The 16,800-nt window shown below is 40.8% G+C and overlaps 1 protein-coding gene across 1 annotated transcript in view; it reads right to left on the reverse strand.

The window, feature by feature from the left end:
• The window catches only part of STON1 (stonin 1), a 56,129-nt gene extending 39,758 nt beyond the window's left edge, over positions 1-16,371 (reverse strand). The window contains exon 1 of the mRNA XM_070379607.1: positions 16,226-16,371. The gene's annotated coding sequence lies outside the window, so the exon portion shown is untranslated. The remainder of the gene's footprint in view (positions 1-16,225) is intronic.
• Positions 16,372-16,800: the final 429 nt, after the last annotated feature.

Consider the following 16,800-nt stretch of genomic DNA (forward strand, 5'->3'; position numbering starts at 1 on the left):
GGAATTATGCAGCTGCTGTGGAAACTTGCAGTAATGGAGACCTTATTACTTTATAAGTGAGTTCATCACATTATCATTTGGACAGAATTAAACTCTTCTCTCTCCTATTAACTCTAAATTAACCTCCTCCTGGCTTCCACTGATGCTCTGAGAGGGACACAGACTAAGTTTAAATACTTCTTCACCTACTCATTCTTCAAACAACTGAGGACAGCTGGTCTTGATGACCTCTACTAGGTTGTCCCACAGCCTCTCCAGCCAGGGGCACATTTTTAGCACACCCCTGAAAGCATGTCATTCAGCCTGTCAGTACTTCTTTCCTGGTTATCTCCAGCCAGCTGTGATCTCAGACTGCCATCGGACACTGACGGCTGCCCCTGCTTTGCTAGGGCATCTCATCCCAGCCAGGAACGCTAGCTCTGTGTTGGCTTTACAACTAGGTTTTTTTCCTTCTGCCACTGGCCACCTCGTGGTCTCAGCTCCCTACCCAGTACCCAGGGCTTGTCATGAACATGTTCCACGATAAGGCCAAAAAATGTGAGTCCCAAATTCACGCCACTTAATGGAAAGCAACTGGTCATTTGATTTAGGCCTTCCAATAAAGACTGAATCTAGACTGTGCAATCGGCATTAAGTATCTTTTCTAACAACTCATTTGACAGATGAGGAAATATAGGCCCAACAAGGCAAAGTGATGCACTCATAGTCAAAAAGATGAACATGAATTCTAATCTTTGGTTTTCCAGGCCTATGTTCTTTCTACTGCAATTGAGAGGAAGTGAGGCCACAGTGCAGCTCAGAGTACATTTTGGAGCAAATTTTCCATAATGTGTATCTGCATTCATTCTTTCTTTGATTCAACAGACATTTAGTGAGCACCTATGATGTACTCTGTAAATATCCCAGTAAGATCTGAAGTAAGCTTCCAAGGGCTTTACATCTCAGTGTGTGTGTACACAATGGTGTATGTGAATGAGTTCATTCTTTCATGCATGCACATATTCACTGAACAATATGATAACTAAGCACCCTTAACACTATGCTGCGTGCTGGTACAAGTGAAACAGTCACAGTACATTGCCCCAGGGCAGTCTCTGTCCAGCAGGGACAATTCTCAAATGTCTTGTCAATGTGATAAAGCCCAGTACAGGGTGTTGCGGTATTTAATTAAGCCAGATGCTTCATTAAGATTGGTGCCAGAGATGGTGGCAGTGTCCATAACTGTGGTAGGAGGAATAAAGCTGCCGGTACTGGTGGTTTGAAAAGGCCTTAGGAAGACTGGGGCTTCTGAACTGGGTCTTGAAGGAGGCTATGAATTTATCAGGCAGAACAGAACAGAGAGAGGTGAGGGTGTGTGCAAAGATGGAGAGGCAAGAGAGGACCTCATCCCATAGGTAGGTGGGCATGGCTGGGGTCAGGAGTTAATGTGGGTGATAGCGCAAAACAGGCAGGTAGGTGAGTAAGGTACAAAAGCCCCACTGTATCATACTAAGGAGCTTGATTCTATCCTAAAGGCAACAGGATTCAGTGAAAGAATTGAGAGAGAATAAACAGGATCAGGTAAGAATTTTAGAAAGAAAGTTCTGACAGTAGAGGATGGACTGGAAGGTGTTGGGGCCAGAGACAGGGAAACCAGACAGGAAGCTATTGGCAGGAATCCAGGTCGAACCTGAGGGTTCCTGCCTACACACACATAATTTTAAAGGCTGAAACATTAGAAGATAGAAGAGACTGTTTTCATGTACATCTCTCTTGGCCACCAAAACTTTGCAGAACCACAGCACCTTCATCATTCTCCATAATGATGTGGTGACCCCAGAAGAGTGATGTCGGCCACAGCATCACCACCAATCCTGGTGTGTAGGAGCCTCCAAGAGAAGTAACTTATGGCTGCATGCATCAGCCACATCTACCAAAAGGGGGTGGGGATGGACCAGCCCTAAACAAAGTCAAATGAGGGTCCTAGAAGGAGGAGTAGGTCAGGTTAGAGGAATGCAACAAATCAGAAACAAGACAAACAAAAGTTCCAAGAGGGAAGGGGTTAAAGGAACCTCTCCATGGGAACAGGGAATGAAGAACAGAGAGGAGGAAATCAATACAAGAGCCAGCACCTGTCTCATCCGGTCTCCACAGGCAGGATGCAGTTCAGGGAGCCCACTCAGCCCCCTTGTGGGAATCTGGGAAAGGTGTCCCCTTTTTAGACCAACAAGAAGGCCACAAGCAGCAGCGCCTGCAGCCCTGTTCCCACCCTCAGCTGGTGAGAGCCTGCATGTGCACAGATGGGCACGCTGAACAGATAAGCAGGAACATCTGGGTGGAGAAGGGATCGTGCGGGGGGATGGGGCAGATCTCGACAAGCCGGGAGCTGTTTGAGTAGCTAAACCCCATCAGGTGCAGTACAGAGCCATCCTCACTGGGAGTTTAGAGTCAAAGATGAATGAGAAGAAGGTGAAAAACCTAAATAATTTCCTTCCTTATGAGGAAAAAAATGCTCATCTAGGCAAGTCTGAGCCTTCTTGGAGTTGGAAGATTCTGAGATGATCACCAAGTTTCTGTGCTAAGTCACTTCAGTTGTGTCTGACTTTGTGTGACCCCATGGACTACATGTAGCCTACCAGGCTCCTCTGTCCATGGAATTCTCCAGGCAAGAATACTAGAGTGGGTTGCCATTTCCTTCTCCAGAGGATCTTCCCAACCCTGGGATAGAACTTGCGTCTCTTATATCTCCTGCATTGGCAGGCAGTTACCACTAGTGCCACCTGGCAAGTCCTAGGAAAGTCCAATTGCTATTCCCCACGACCCCGGAAAATTTTTCTGAAAATCAGAACATCAGACCATTCCTGTGCTACTTAGAAAGAGCCCAACTAGTCACCTTCCAGTGAAGCCACGACGAGCAGCAGCACCAGGGATTTTCACAAAATTGATGGGGTTCTGCTTTAAGCCACAGACTAGCAACAGGCCTGGAGCTGCACAGATTAAAACATTTCTCTATGTTTGCATTAATGCTAAACTGAGGCCAACAAAAGCAACATTTGTCGCATCAATTACCATCTTCCACAGCCTCCAAGTTGGCCCTGAATATAAGTTACCATGAACTAGTGGGAAAAAGCCTTCAGAGGGGTGAAGAGAGGCCAATATGTCAGCCCCAACTCTGAATTTCTGGGCCACGGCTGTTTTAAATTAGATTCTCAGTGCCGCTTTCACCAGAGTCTTGGCTTAGCTCTGCAATGGAAAAGTTATTTTTGTGCTCTGAGCCACAAATATTTATATGGAAGCATATTCATAATTCCAATTATGTTGTTTTCATGATGCTCTTTTCTTCTACTTAAAAACAATCATAGCTATCATGATTATTATTTCTGATAAGACATATAAAAAAGCTCTGGGCCAAGTACAGATTCCACAGGACCGAGATAAATGATTGCAAACAGGCAACAATCATTTATAAGATTTTATATCTTATAAAATCCTTAAGAAATAATTTCGGTCCATCTATACACTGTGATGGCCTTCTTCTTTGTCCCTACTCCTCAATCACTCAGGGCCTTCGTGATCTCTCTTGGGAAAACCTAGTCCCAGAAGTAGTTCTGATATTTATTCCTTATGTATGCTCTCTGAAGTCTTTGCATTTAAAATGTTATATTCAAAAATGAGATGAAGGGTTTTTATCTCTTTAAAGAACAGGAACACCAACAAGTAAAGGAAAGAGATATTTCTGGTTAAGAGGGGCATAAGTCTTAGGTAGTAACATAGTTATTCTATAAAATGGTTGATCTAGGACTTCCCTGGTGGTCCGGCGGCTTAGACTCTGTGTTCTCAAGCAGGGTTTGATGCTTGGTTAGGGAACCAGATCCCATGTGCAGCACAACTAAAGATCCTGCATGCACAATGAAGATGGAAGATCCTACATGCCACAACTAAGATCCAATGTAGGCAAATACATGAATAAATAAAAATAATTTTTTAAAAAACCTAACCCCATTCCCTGCTACCCTACTACATAAATGTATATATATTTTTTAATAGGTTGGGCTATGAAGAGGTGGTATAGATGTAGAATAAAAATGGTGGAAATTCATCCGAGAGAAATCTAAACTGATTACCAAGAAAACCCAATATATTAAGAGATGTAGCCATGGCCTCTGCCCAGAGGTCTCTCTGATCAGAACTACTGAAGCACAATCCTGGTTCAGTAGAATCAGTTCAGAAGGGAGATGATGGGAGGAGACTAACGTGTGTGAGCATTAACATATCCCAAGCGCTTGGCCCATATTATTTCTTGTTTATCTCACTTAATCTTCAGAACCACTTTTTGAGGTAGGGTTTATTATCACCGTTTTAAGGAAAAGGAAACTTAGCCTCAGAGAAGCTAAGTACTCGCCCAAAGCAAGTTACTTTAGATAAGTTACTTAACATCTATGGTCTGAATGTTTGGGTGTCTCGGAGTTGGTGATGGACAGGGAGGCCTGGCATGCTGCAATTCATGAGGTCGCAAACGGTCGGACACGACGAGCGACTGAACTGAACTGAACTGAACATTCATGTCAAAACCCTAACCTCCAAGATGATGGTATTAGGAGGTGGGGCCTTTGGGAGGTGTTTAGGTCACCAAAGTGGAGTCCTCATGATGAGCATTCTTATAAAAAAAGTCCTAGAGAGCAAGCTCACCCTTTCCACCATGTGATCACACAGACAGACGTTGGCTGTCTGCAAATTAACAATATTGAGAGTTTCAGGTGCACAGCAGAGCTACTCAGCCATACATATATATCTATCCGTTTTCCCCCACCTCCCCTCCCATCCTTGTTGGTTATCCATTTTAAATATAGCAGTATTTAATCTATTTTTTTAATGTAGTAATATTTGTCATTACAGTTTTGTTCACTGTTTTGAAGTGTTTGGATTGAAGGGGTAATTCAGGGAATTCTGCTCAACGTTATGTGGCAGCCTGGATGGGAGGGAAGGCGGGAGAAAATGCATACGTATGGATGAGCAGCTCTGCCACGCACCTGAAGCTATCACAACATTGTCAATTTGCTATACTCTAATAAGAAATAAAAAGTTTAAAAAAGAGATGAAACAGAAATCTCCAGATAACAGAAATAAAGAGGGAAGTCAAAGTGGACCAAATAGTCGGAGCTGAAGCCAAGGGGCTTATGGAACAATCCAGACCAGTTAGAAGCCTGAATGGCTAGGGGCTGAGAGTTTAATGGCATGCGTACAGTGAGGGGAGTCCTGTAATGGCCACCTGATGTCAGGAGCTGTCGCTGACACACTTACATAAAGCTGAAGTCAAAAACGCCTGTTTCATAAGTGAAACAGTTCTAGAAGAACATTACTTGTCAATCTGAGGAAACCACAAGAAAGCTTGTCATGTGCTTGAGCAAAGAGTAGAAAATGAATGACCTTAAAAAAATCTGAAATCCACACTTGCACCACAATGCAAGGACAAGTTTAAATGCATACTTTCAGGCTGTACAAGGTCTCTAGGCCAACATTAACAAAAAGGTAAATTTGGGAATGGGCAAATCCCAGATTAGACCAGCAGAAGCAAATGTCAAATTGCTTTATAAGGATATGCTAGCAATCCTGAGGTAGGTAGGATTTCTATGAAAAACAACTCTTGATGAAGATGTAACACACAAGAGAAAATAAATCATTTTTAAAAATTCAAAAGCAGAAATAACAAATAATCTAAAAATTTGCTTAAAATATTGAAACATAGAAAAAGGGCTAAAAATTAAAAAATTAAAAGGCAAAGAGATAATATTTTTAAAAACCAGTAGATACTAAGTACCAAATAGAAATTCTAGAAATAAAAACATATAGACATTAAATTTCAAGAAAGAAACAATGGGTGGATTGAACAATAGACCAAACGCAGTTAAAAAAATTAATAAACTAGAAAATGGAACTGAAAAAATCACTCAGAATATAGTTAAGATAAAGAGATACAGTTAATCCTTAGGCAATATGGGTTTGAACTGTGAAGTCCACTTATACGCAGATTTGTTTTCAATAGTAAACACTACATTGTCCTCAGTTGGTTGAATCCAAGGGATGTGAAATCATGGATTTAGAGGAACTGCGGATATAAAAGAACTGCGTCTATGAAGCGCCAACTGTAAGTTAAACACAGATTTTCAATTTCGCAGAGGGTCAGTACTTCTAATGCAAATTGTTCAAGGGTCAACTATAGTTAAGAAAGGAAAACTTCAGATGAAGAAAACATAGAAGGTAAAATTAGAAGGTTCAACACTCACCTAATAGGTATTTCAGGGAAGACTGGAGGTATAAGGGACTCAAAATCAGAGTACGGACTTTTGTCTCTTATGTTCATTTCTATATCTCTAGAACTTGAAAGCATTCCTGATACATGATAAGTGCTCACTAATTATTTTAAAATAAATTTGTAGAGGAAATAAGTGAGAAACCTTTAGATATAAAAACAGAGGCGTGACTTCAGATTAATGAGCATACAGAATTCCAGGTAGAATACATAGAAACAGATTATATCTGGACACATAATGAAAGGGCACAACATGAGAGACAAAAAAGATAAGACTGAAAGGCTCCAAGAGAGAAAACAGATTACCTGCAAAAGGATGGCCAAAAAGAGACTTTTCATAAGGAACAATTGAGACAAAAAGACAGTGGAGTAATGTTACAAAATGCGCAGGGCAAAATATCTACTTAGAATTCTATACCTTGACAAATTATTTCAAGAGGGACATGAATAAAGACATTTTCAAAACAATACCAAAGCTACCCACAAGATTGGCATATTACAACTCTAGACTTCAGCAGCAGCAGCAGACCTTCAGTGAAAAAATTATCAGTATGAAGAAAATGAATACAGGAGAAAGGAATGGTATGCAAGAGGCAATGTTGAGATAAGAAACTGGTAAAGTCAGGAGGGAGGGGGAGGGAGACTCAAGAGGGAGGGTATATGTGTATAATTATGGTTAGTTCACCTTGTTGTACAGTAGAAGCCAACACAACATTGTAAAGCATTATCCTCCAATTTAAAACAATAAAATAAAATCACACCAATGAAAAAAAGAAATGGGTAAAGTTAAATAAATTTTCACTATAAAAAAGGAAAAAAAGTAGGAATAACAATGATGACCAATTTCAGGAATGGGGAGAGGACCATAAATGATGTGGGATTAAACCAGTAGACCACAATAACCAGAAGATGGGAAGAGAGGCCGGTCAGATTTAAAGGCATCTAAGGCCACTGTACTGATGAGAGGAAATACAGAAATCAACTTTAGACTTTGTTAAATGGACACAATGTTAAAAATTTAAGAAATACAAGTAGAATTTTGTCTTTCAAAACAGTTGACAGAAGTAGAAATATACAAAACTTGACCAATCCAAAGAAAACTATGAAAAGAAGTATAAAAGAAGCAACCAAAAAATGCTAAATGGGAAAAACAAAAACTTAAGATGGCAGAACGAGGCCAAATGTATATTGATTAAAAAGAATGTAAAAGTTTACGTTCTATTATTAAAAAGATTTCCAGGCTATCATAAAAAAAAAAATGAAGCAACACATAAAAACTATTTCTAAGATTAACAGTTAAGGCAAAATTATAGACAGAAGTTAATATAAAAGGACATATAAGACATAAAAAAATAATAACCAAGAGAAAGTAGGTACACCAACATTAATATCAGACAAAATAGAATTTCTGCCAAAAGCATCAATAAACATAACAAAGAACTGTACATAACATAATAAGTTCACCCTGAAGAAATAACAATCATCAATTTGCATAAACATTAATGGATTACAAGGAAAAACTGACAAATCCACAGAGTGGAAGATTTTAACATTCCTTTCTCTGAGACTGAAGAGAACTCAGAAAACAGGCAAAAAAAACCCAGGAAGAACATGCGAAATTTGAAAAATACACTTAATAAATACACTTGATGCAGAATGCTGCATCCACCAAGCAGGGAATATATTTTTCTTTTAAACCATACATGATATATTTGGAAAAACTGTTCATGTAACTGGACACAAAGGATGGCTACTATACAAACCATGCTGTCTTTTCATGATGCAACTAGATTAGAAGTCAACAATAATTTAAACAAAGTTAAAAAAAAGGTTTTTTTTAAGTTGAAAATGGAAAATTAAATCCATACGTTCAAAAGAAAATTTAAAATGTACAAAAAATTTAGAGCCAAGTGATATTGAATGTACACATACCAAAACCTGCATGATGTGGCTAAAGCAATATATAGAGCTAACTTTATAGCTTTAAAATACATGTTTGTTTGTTTTTTTTGCCATGCCAGTGGCTTGCGGGATCTCAGTTCTCTGCCCAGGGATTGAACTTGGCAGTCAGTCCAAGTTCAAGTCCTAACCACTTGAAAGCGCCACTAGCCTACCAGGGAAATCCATAAAATGGATGCATTGAAAACAAAAAATAAAAGAGCTAGGAGTCAACTGAAGTAGCTAGAAATGGAAAGAAGAAATAATACAAATAAGAGGAAATAAAAAGACATTAAAAATGAAAAGTATAGATAAGGAAGAAGCTGGTTATATCAAAAGATTAATTAAACATCTATATTAGCTTTTGAGATGGCACAAATAAACAGTATTAAGAACTAAGAAGGAAATATATCTTAAAACAGTCAACATTTAGAAAACAATAAAAGAAAATTACAAATAAATTTATGCTAGTAAATTTGAGAACACATGAAATGGATCATCTAAACAAATTATCAAAACTGAATCAAAAAGAAATAGATCAAACTTATCAAAATCATTTATGAAACTGAATTGTCAAAAACTTGACACACATACCCTGGCTAAGCAGTTATTTTACAATGAATTTTACCAAACTTTTAAGAAACAAGCCATCTTTACCTCTCACAAACTGCTTAAGAAAAATATATATGAAAAAGTTTCCCAACTTATTTCATGGAGCTAATATAAACTTGATACCAAACAATGTAAGAACAATGTTTTTTAAAAAAGAAAATTACAGACAATTGTTTCACTTAATAAACAATTGCAAAAATCTAAATAGGATACTAGCAAATGATATTCCATAGAATAAAAGAATATATCTGTATGTGTGTGTGTGTGTGTATCTCTCTCTCTCTCTCTCTCTCTCAAAGTCATGGCATCATCGACTCAATGGACATGAATTTGAGCAGACTCCAGGAGCTAGAAAAGGACAGAGAAACCTGGTGTGCTGCATGCAGTTCATGGGGTCACAGAGAGTCATATATAACTGAGAGACTGAACAAAAAATCTCAAAGTAATTAAATATATTCATACTATCACATTATAATATGAAGAAAGAAAATTATATTACCTCATATAATTTACACAAAACATTAAGGCATTACATAAAATCAACACTCAGTCATGATAAAGTGTGTAAGTTGTTAAAAAAGTATCTATTGAAACCTTAAGCAAACTTCATGATTAATGGAGAAACATTAAGAGCACTCATTAAGGACAGTAAGAAGACAAGGGTGCTCACTTTCACTGTTACTATTAAATGCTGTCCTGGAGGGTCTACCCAATCCAGCAAGACAATAAAAAGATATGGTCAAAAGAAAAAAAACAAATCATTATTATTCTGTCATTGTCTACCTAGAAAATTCAAGAATACCTGCATAAGAAACAATCAGAGACTTCAACTGGGATGATCAATACAAGATCAAAATTCAAAAATCAGGAATGTTTCTATGGGACAGGAAATAACCAATTTTAAAGTATAATTCAAAAAAGATATCATTTATAATACACACTAAACCGATCAGAAATAGGAAATAGATAAAACAAAATCTGTGTAAAAACATTTACACATTTACAGAGGAAGTCACCTGAATAAAAGAAGAAGATGAATATTATAAAGGTATCCGTTCTCTTGAATAAAAATTAAATGAAATCAATAAAAATCCCAACATGATTTTCTGTGTTCAATGAGACAAACTAATATTTATATGAACTATTATAGTCCAAGAAAGCCAAGAAATACTGAAAAAATACAAAAGTAACTGTTCAGTTCAGTTCAGTAAGTAGCTCAGTCGTGTCCGACTCTTTATGACCCCATGAATCGCAGCACGCCAGGCCTCCCTGTCCATCACCAAATCCCGGAGTTCACTCAGACTCACGTACATCGAGTCGCTGGTGCCATCCAGCCATCTCATCTTCTGTCATCCCCTTCTCCTCCTGCCCCCAGTCCCTCCCAGCATCAGAGTCTTTTCCAATGAGTCAACTCTTCGCATGAGGCGGCCAAAGTACTGGGGTTTCAGCTTCAGCATCATTCCCTCCAAAGAAATCCCAGGGCTGATCTCCTTCAGAATGGACTGGTTGGATCTCCTTGCAGTCCAAGGGACTCTCAAGAGTCTTCTCCAACACCACACAGTTCAAAAGCATCAATTCTTTGGCACTCAGCTTTCTTCACAGTCCAACTCTCACATCCATACATGACTACTGGAAAAACCATAGCCTTGACTAGACAGATCTTTGTTGGCAAAGTATTGTCTCTGCTTTTGAATATGTTATCTAGGTTGGTCATAACTTTCCTTTCAAGCAGTAAGCGTCTTTTAATTTCATGGCTGCAGTCACCATCTGCAGTGATTTTGGAGCCCAAAAAAATAAAGTCTGACACTGTTTCCACTGTTTCCCCATCTATTTCCCATGAAGTGATGGGACCAGATGCCCTAATCTTTGTTTTCTGAATGTTGAGCTTTAAGCCAACTTTTTCATTCTCCACTTTCACTTTCATCAAGAGGCTTTTGAGTTCCTCTTCACTTTCTGCCATAAGGGTGGTGTCATCTGCATATCTGAGGTGATTGATATTTCTCCCGGTAATCTTGATTCCAGCTTGTGCTTCTTCCAGCCCAGCATTTCTCATGATGTACTCTGCATAGAAGTTAAATAAGCAGGGTGACAATATACAGCCTTGACGTACTCCTTTTCCTATTTGGAACCAGTCTGCTGTTCCATGTCCAGTTTTAACTGTTGCTTCCTGACCTGCATATAGGTTTCTCAAGAGGCAGGTTAGCTGGTCTGGTATTCCCATCTCTTTCAGAATTTTCCACAGTTGATTGTGATCTACACAGTCAAAGGCTTTGGCATAGTCAATGAAGCAGAAATAGATGTTTTTCTGGAACTCTCTTGCTTTTTCGATGATCCAGCAGATGTTGGCAATTTGATCTCTGGTTCCTCTGCCTTTTCTAAACCCAGCTTGAACATCTGGAAGTTCACGGTTCACATATTGCTGAAGCCTGACTTGGAGAATTTTGAGCATTACTTTACTAGTGTGTGAGACGAGTTCAATTGTGCAGTAGTGTGAGCATTCTTTGGCATTGCCTTTCTTTGGGATTGGAATGAAAACTGACCTTTTCTAGTCCTGTGGCCACTGCTGAGTTTTCCAAATTTGCTGGCATATTGACTGCAGCACTTTCACAGCATCATCTTTCAGGATTTGAAAGCGCTCCACTGGAATTCCATCACCTCCACTAGCTTTGTTCGTAGTGATGCTTTCTAAAGCCCACTTGACTTCACATTCCAGGATGTCTGGCTCTAGGTGAGTGATCACACCATCATGATTATCTTGGTCATGAAGATCTTTTTGTACAGTTCTTCTGTGTATTCTTGCCACCTCTTCTTAATATCTTCTGCTTCTGTTAGGTCCATACCATTTCTGTCCTTTATCGAGCCCGTCTTTGCATGAAATGTTCCCTTGGTATCTCTAATTTTCTTGAAGAGATCTCTAGTCTTTCCCATTCTGTTGTTTTCCTCTATTAATAGCTAACAATTATTGTGTGCTTCCATATATGGCAGGCACGATTCTAACATTCTGCATACATTATCCTTAAAGTGAATACTATTATCTATTTTATAGACAAGGGAGACTGAGAGAAATTAGGAAACGTGCCCAAGGTTACTTGGTATTCTTAGGAGTAGCAATAGACAAGACAATGGTGTCATATATTCCAAATTCTGAAAGAAAATAATTGTGAGTCAAGAATTCCACACTCAGTCAAACTTTCATTTGTAAGAGCAAAATAAAGATACTTTAAGGAATGTAAATATTTTTAAGTTTATTAAAGACTTTCCATGAAAGAACATCTTAATTTTCATTGACATGAACTCAGAAGGAAGGAGTGGGTTACCAGAAATACAGAACAAAACAATATAAAGTAGATGAGAAAAGTGGAACTAAGTATCCATAGGTAACAGAAGGTATACAATAATGTTACTAGTTATTCAAAGTGCAGGCCATGAAGTCTGATGCCTATGCTACAACGAAGGCCACTAAGTGGGCTCTGTGCTTCTTTCTGGCCAAATCAGAAATTGAAAACATCAATGAAAGGGTTCACAGCATCCACAAGACAAAACAGACAAGTTGTTCACAAGAACTATTCCTAGCACTGAGACCACAAGGACATTTCTCCAGTGCTCAAATGGATACAAGATCTGGGACTTGTCCATCTTGGTCCAAGTATGATAATTTGGGAAAGAGTTCCTTGACTCTTACAATATTTTTTCAACAAGAAAATGATATAGAAGCCATCAGCCTGTCAGAAATCTCTTCCTGGAAAAATAAAGGAGTGAAAGCCTCCTACATAAGGTGTGCTATTTGAACAACTAGGTATTTTAGAAAAGCCCATCTTCAGGTACATTCCAGGAAGAGGATAGTAAGGTGACCTCTGGGAGCCTGGCTGCCTGTGAGGGACCATGATGATTCAGGATGTGGGCTTCTTTCCCAGAGCTATCCCCCAGAATATTTCCATCTCCACTAAACCGGTTCATCTGCCAGTGCAAGGGAGCATTACCAGGCTTCCAAAAAATAGTTCTTTATTGTGTTTTCACAGTAATAAACATCAAGAAGCAATCCCAACATTCCATATAACACAAAGATAAATGGAAATCTGGCATCTGTCTCTGGGCCTTCCTACCCATCTTGCTCCCCTGACAATGCCAAGAAAAATGAATGCCAATCATTAATTTGTCAATTTTTAAAAATCCTGCCTTCTACCAGGCAGCATAGACATAATTTGCTGATTTTTAAAAATCCTGCCTTCTATCAGGACTGCTCTAGAATTCCATGGGGTTCCTGGATTCCCAGGCTGTTCAGAAAGCCTCAGAGGAATTCTGGACTATTTATCATAGATACATCTGGCTTCCAAGGGAAAATGAGCGACCCCAGGCTAAGTCAGGAGCAACTCCCAAAGACTTCCAAGACAAGCTATAGTGGGAAGTAGATAGGAGACAGGGGTATTTTCCAATTAATCAAAATATCAGTTCTTACTAAACCACAAATTATTTTGCCTTCCTTTTCTATTTTTTTCTTATAATTAAGATAACAATAATAATACAACAGTGACAGAGATTAAGACTTTGGTCACTGACCTGATTTCAAGATTTGATTCTAGCACATAGTGGCTATGCAACCTTGGCAAGTTTCCCCCCAGATTCTAGTTTCTGAGTCTTATATCATGAGAATAACAGTACTTACCTCAAAGCATTAATATGAAATACCATATGCATGCGCTTCATACTCAATAAATGTTAGCTATTACTATTGCAAAACAGTGGAGAAACACAGGCAAGCACAAAGAAAATCAAAAGTATCTGTAATCCCACCATCCATTTCCATGCATACCATTCCAGTATTTTGGGGGTGTATTTTCAGAGTGAGATACAAAGCTTTCATAACTTGAAATAAAATTTCTTTCAAAATTTAACAAAATACCCTGAGCATGTTAATATAATTTGGTATCCTTGTACACATGATTTTAAAACGTCACATCATATTCCTTTAGGTTATTTTTCTTAAATAAGAAGTAAAAATAACCCCTTCCCTTCTTCCTCCTCTGCAATTTCCACACTCCATCTATCTCCAACTCATCTGGTCAGTCAGATGACAAGTGGCTGCTTTCTATAGGCTAACTGGGGATGTAGCCTTCATCTTGCCATCCAGACCACCTGCTCCTTCAGTTTGGGACATGCTGCCAGCCTTCATTATATCCCCATCATTCAGAGCAGCCTATCTGGGGCTGCACAACAAACAGTCGTAAACAATGGCAAACCACTCAGTTCAACAAGATTTCGTGAGTTGGTACAAAAGTTGAAGAAGGCAGAAAGGTGATTTCTCTCCAAACACTATCAGGTTGACTTCTGGGGCATTAAATACACTATTAAAAATTCTCAGGAAGAGGAAGAAACTGAAGATTATTATCTAAGTGCATTGTTTTTAAGTACCAGGGTCAAACAAGTTCAAAACTTTCAAGGGTTTTCTTTTTGAATGGAAGTCACAATGCTTCCTTACCAATGACATTTTGAAACCACAGTAAAACCTTACTAATTCATACTAATGGGGAACTACCGCACTCAATCAGCACAGAAAAATGAATTACACCCTTTTCAAAACCAGTTTCTTCCTAATGAAATTCATTTTTTAAATCTTTCTGAATAGCTCAATACTAACCTGTTTTGATAGGTTGTTCTGAATCTGATCTAATACATTTGTTACAATCACATTTATTATCTGTACAGAAACAGGAATGGCTGAAGTTCTTGAGAAGTGCCTTCTCTCTAAAAACAATAAAAGTTCAACAGTCCCTACAGTCCTGTTTGTACAGTTCATTCCTTAGGAAAGCTTTTTCTTCTTGGTCTTGTGGTAGCAAACCCCAGCTCAGGCTGTTTCCCTCTCAGCCCCACGGCTCCAGTTCCAAGTGGGCAGAAGTTAGTAATATCAACCCAGATCAATCCCTTAAACAAAATCTGAAAACCTCCGAATTCCAGGCTTGACCAGACCCATCTTAGAATTAACAAGTTCCCTTCTAAGCACCCAGAGAACTAAGCCTGTCATGGAAACACTGATTCAACCCTAATGAGAACAGACATAAAAACCACACAAATGAACTAAACATTCCTCTACCCGATCAGAGTCAAGTTGAAGCCAACAGCCTGAGGATTAAAAGAGGCGAGGTTGTTTTTCCTCTTTGAGGTCCTGCTCATTTTCACCTCTTCCATTGCCTTGTTTCCACAACTCCTGTTTATGAGAAGTTGGGAGAGGGACGCAGGGGAGGGAAGAAAAATGCAGGGTGAGTAGCCAGGCTGGGGAATGCCAACAGACAGTGTGGTTTTTGTCAGGCAAATTAAAACTTCTAGCCCGGGGACGCTGTAAGAGTTTGTTTGGGGTAGTCCGAAAATAAGCGCCAGTGAACTCTCATCTCCCACTAAAACAGTCTAAGTACAGAATAAAGCCTTTACTTTCCAAAGACCAGGTTCTGCACAATATTTTTAGCAAGTACTCTTTTTCTCTATTTTCTTGTTTTATTATTTCTCCCGTTTCTTTCAGAAGTAGAAAGGTTAATTAAATGAAGTTATTATTGGGAGAAAAGAACAGAGAGGTTAAAAAAAACAAAGGTGCCCAACAGAAACAGGAAAATTCCAAGAAGGAATATATTTTAATTTCCCTTTGGACATGCAACGCACAGTGTGCGGGGCCAGGGGACCCAAAATCAAACTCCAGTTAGTTTTTACTGCAGAAATTCTTTAAGCAAGAGTGAAGACCCCTGTGGCTGTGACTCCCTGGCCTGGGTAATCGCCTTCTGGGGCTGGAGGGGCCACTAGGCTGGCGCTACCAGCCTGTGGGCCAGGAGCCTCCCAGGGAAAGGTTAGGGGGCGGGGGGCGGCGGGGGAGAGAGTAGCTGCACCAGTAACAGGAGCCAGGAAAAAGAAAAGTGAGAGTTCTGGGGTTGGGGGGACGCTGAGCCCCTGGAGGGGTAAAGGACGGGGGCTGGTGACCGTGCGCTGAGAGGCTGCGACCGCACGGGTTTGTTTGGATGAACACCGTCCCTCCCTCCTCCCCCCGCCCCCCCACGCCCCCAGAAAGGAGTCGAGATTCTTTTCTTTGCTGCTTAAGTTTTCTTTCTCTTGAGAGCCGAACCTAGGTGTCGGCAGCCGCCTCAGAGCTGAGGTGCGGAGGGGAAGCCGGGTGGGGCCCAGTCAGTGCCGGCCCTGCGCTCTGGGGACAGCGAGAGCCGCGGCAGAGAGGAGAGGCACCCAGCGGGGCGCCGGACCAGCGCGGGAGATGCCCGCGTCCCGCGGCGCCGACTGCGCCCCCACTCCCAGCTCCCCGTCCTCAAACTTTCCGGGTAAACCGGGGCTAACCCGCCAGGGAGAGGGGGCTCCCCGTGCCTCCCTGTCGGTCCCCTGGGGGAGGTCACTCACCCGCAGCGCGGCTGGGGTTCCGACTCTGGCAGCGGCCATCCACCTCGGAGGGAGGAGCAGGAGGAGGAGGGAGTAGACAGAGGAGAAGGGCGAAGGGGGCGGCGGGGGCGGGGAGGGAGGCCCCCGAGCGGCCGGAGCGGAGGGGCGGGGGCGTGGCCACTCCGCCGACGCTCTCCCGCCCCGCCCCCTGCTCCGCCCCGCCCCCTGCTCCGCCCCGCTTCTCTCCTCACTCCTTTCCCGCCCTGGATCCCCCTAAGTTTTTCTCCATTCTCTTCCCCCAACCCGTCCCCGTATCTTTCTTCCAAGTCTCCAGCTCCCCACAAGTCGGGGAGAAGATGCTCCCTCCATCAAACGTGGGACGGGGTGCGAGAAGGTGTGTGAGTTACCTTTAGAAGTCCCTGGAAGCAGAAGCATGGAGCCCTTGGCTGTCTGAAACTATCCCTCGCCCTCTAGGATCTTGTCCTACATCTAGGATCTAGGATCTTGACCTTTGGGGTCGTGGGATGATTGGGGCTGGACATGAGGGGGTGGGGAGGGCGGCGGTGGGAGACAGGTGAGGTGACTTGGGGGTCATG

The sequence above is a fragment of the Bos mutus genome, chromosome 11 (assembly GCF_027580195.1).
Source record: "Bos mutus isolate GX-2022 chromosome 11, NWIPB_WYAK_1.1, whole genome shotgun sequence".
NCBI lineage: Eukaryota > Metazoa > Chordata > Mammalia > Artiodactyla > Bovidae > Bos > Bos mutus.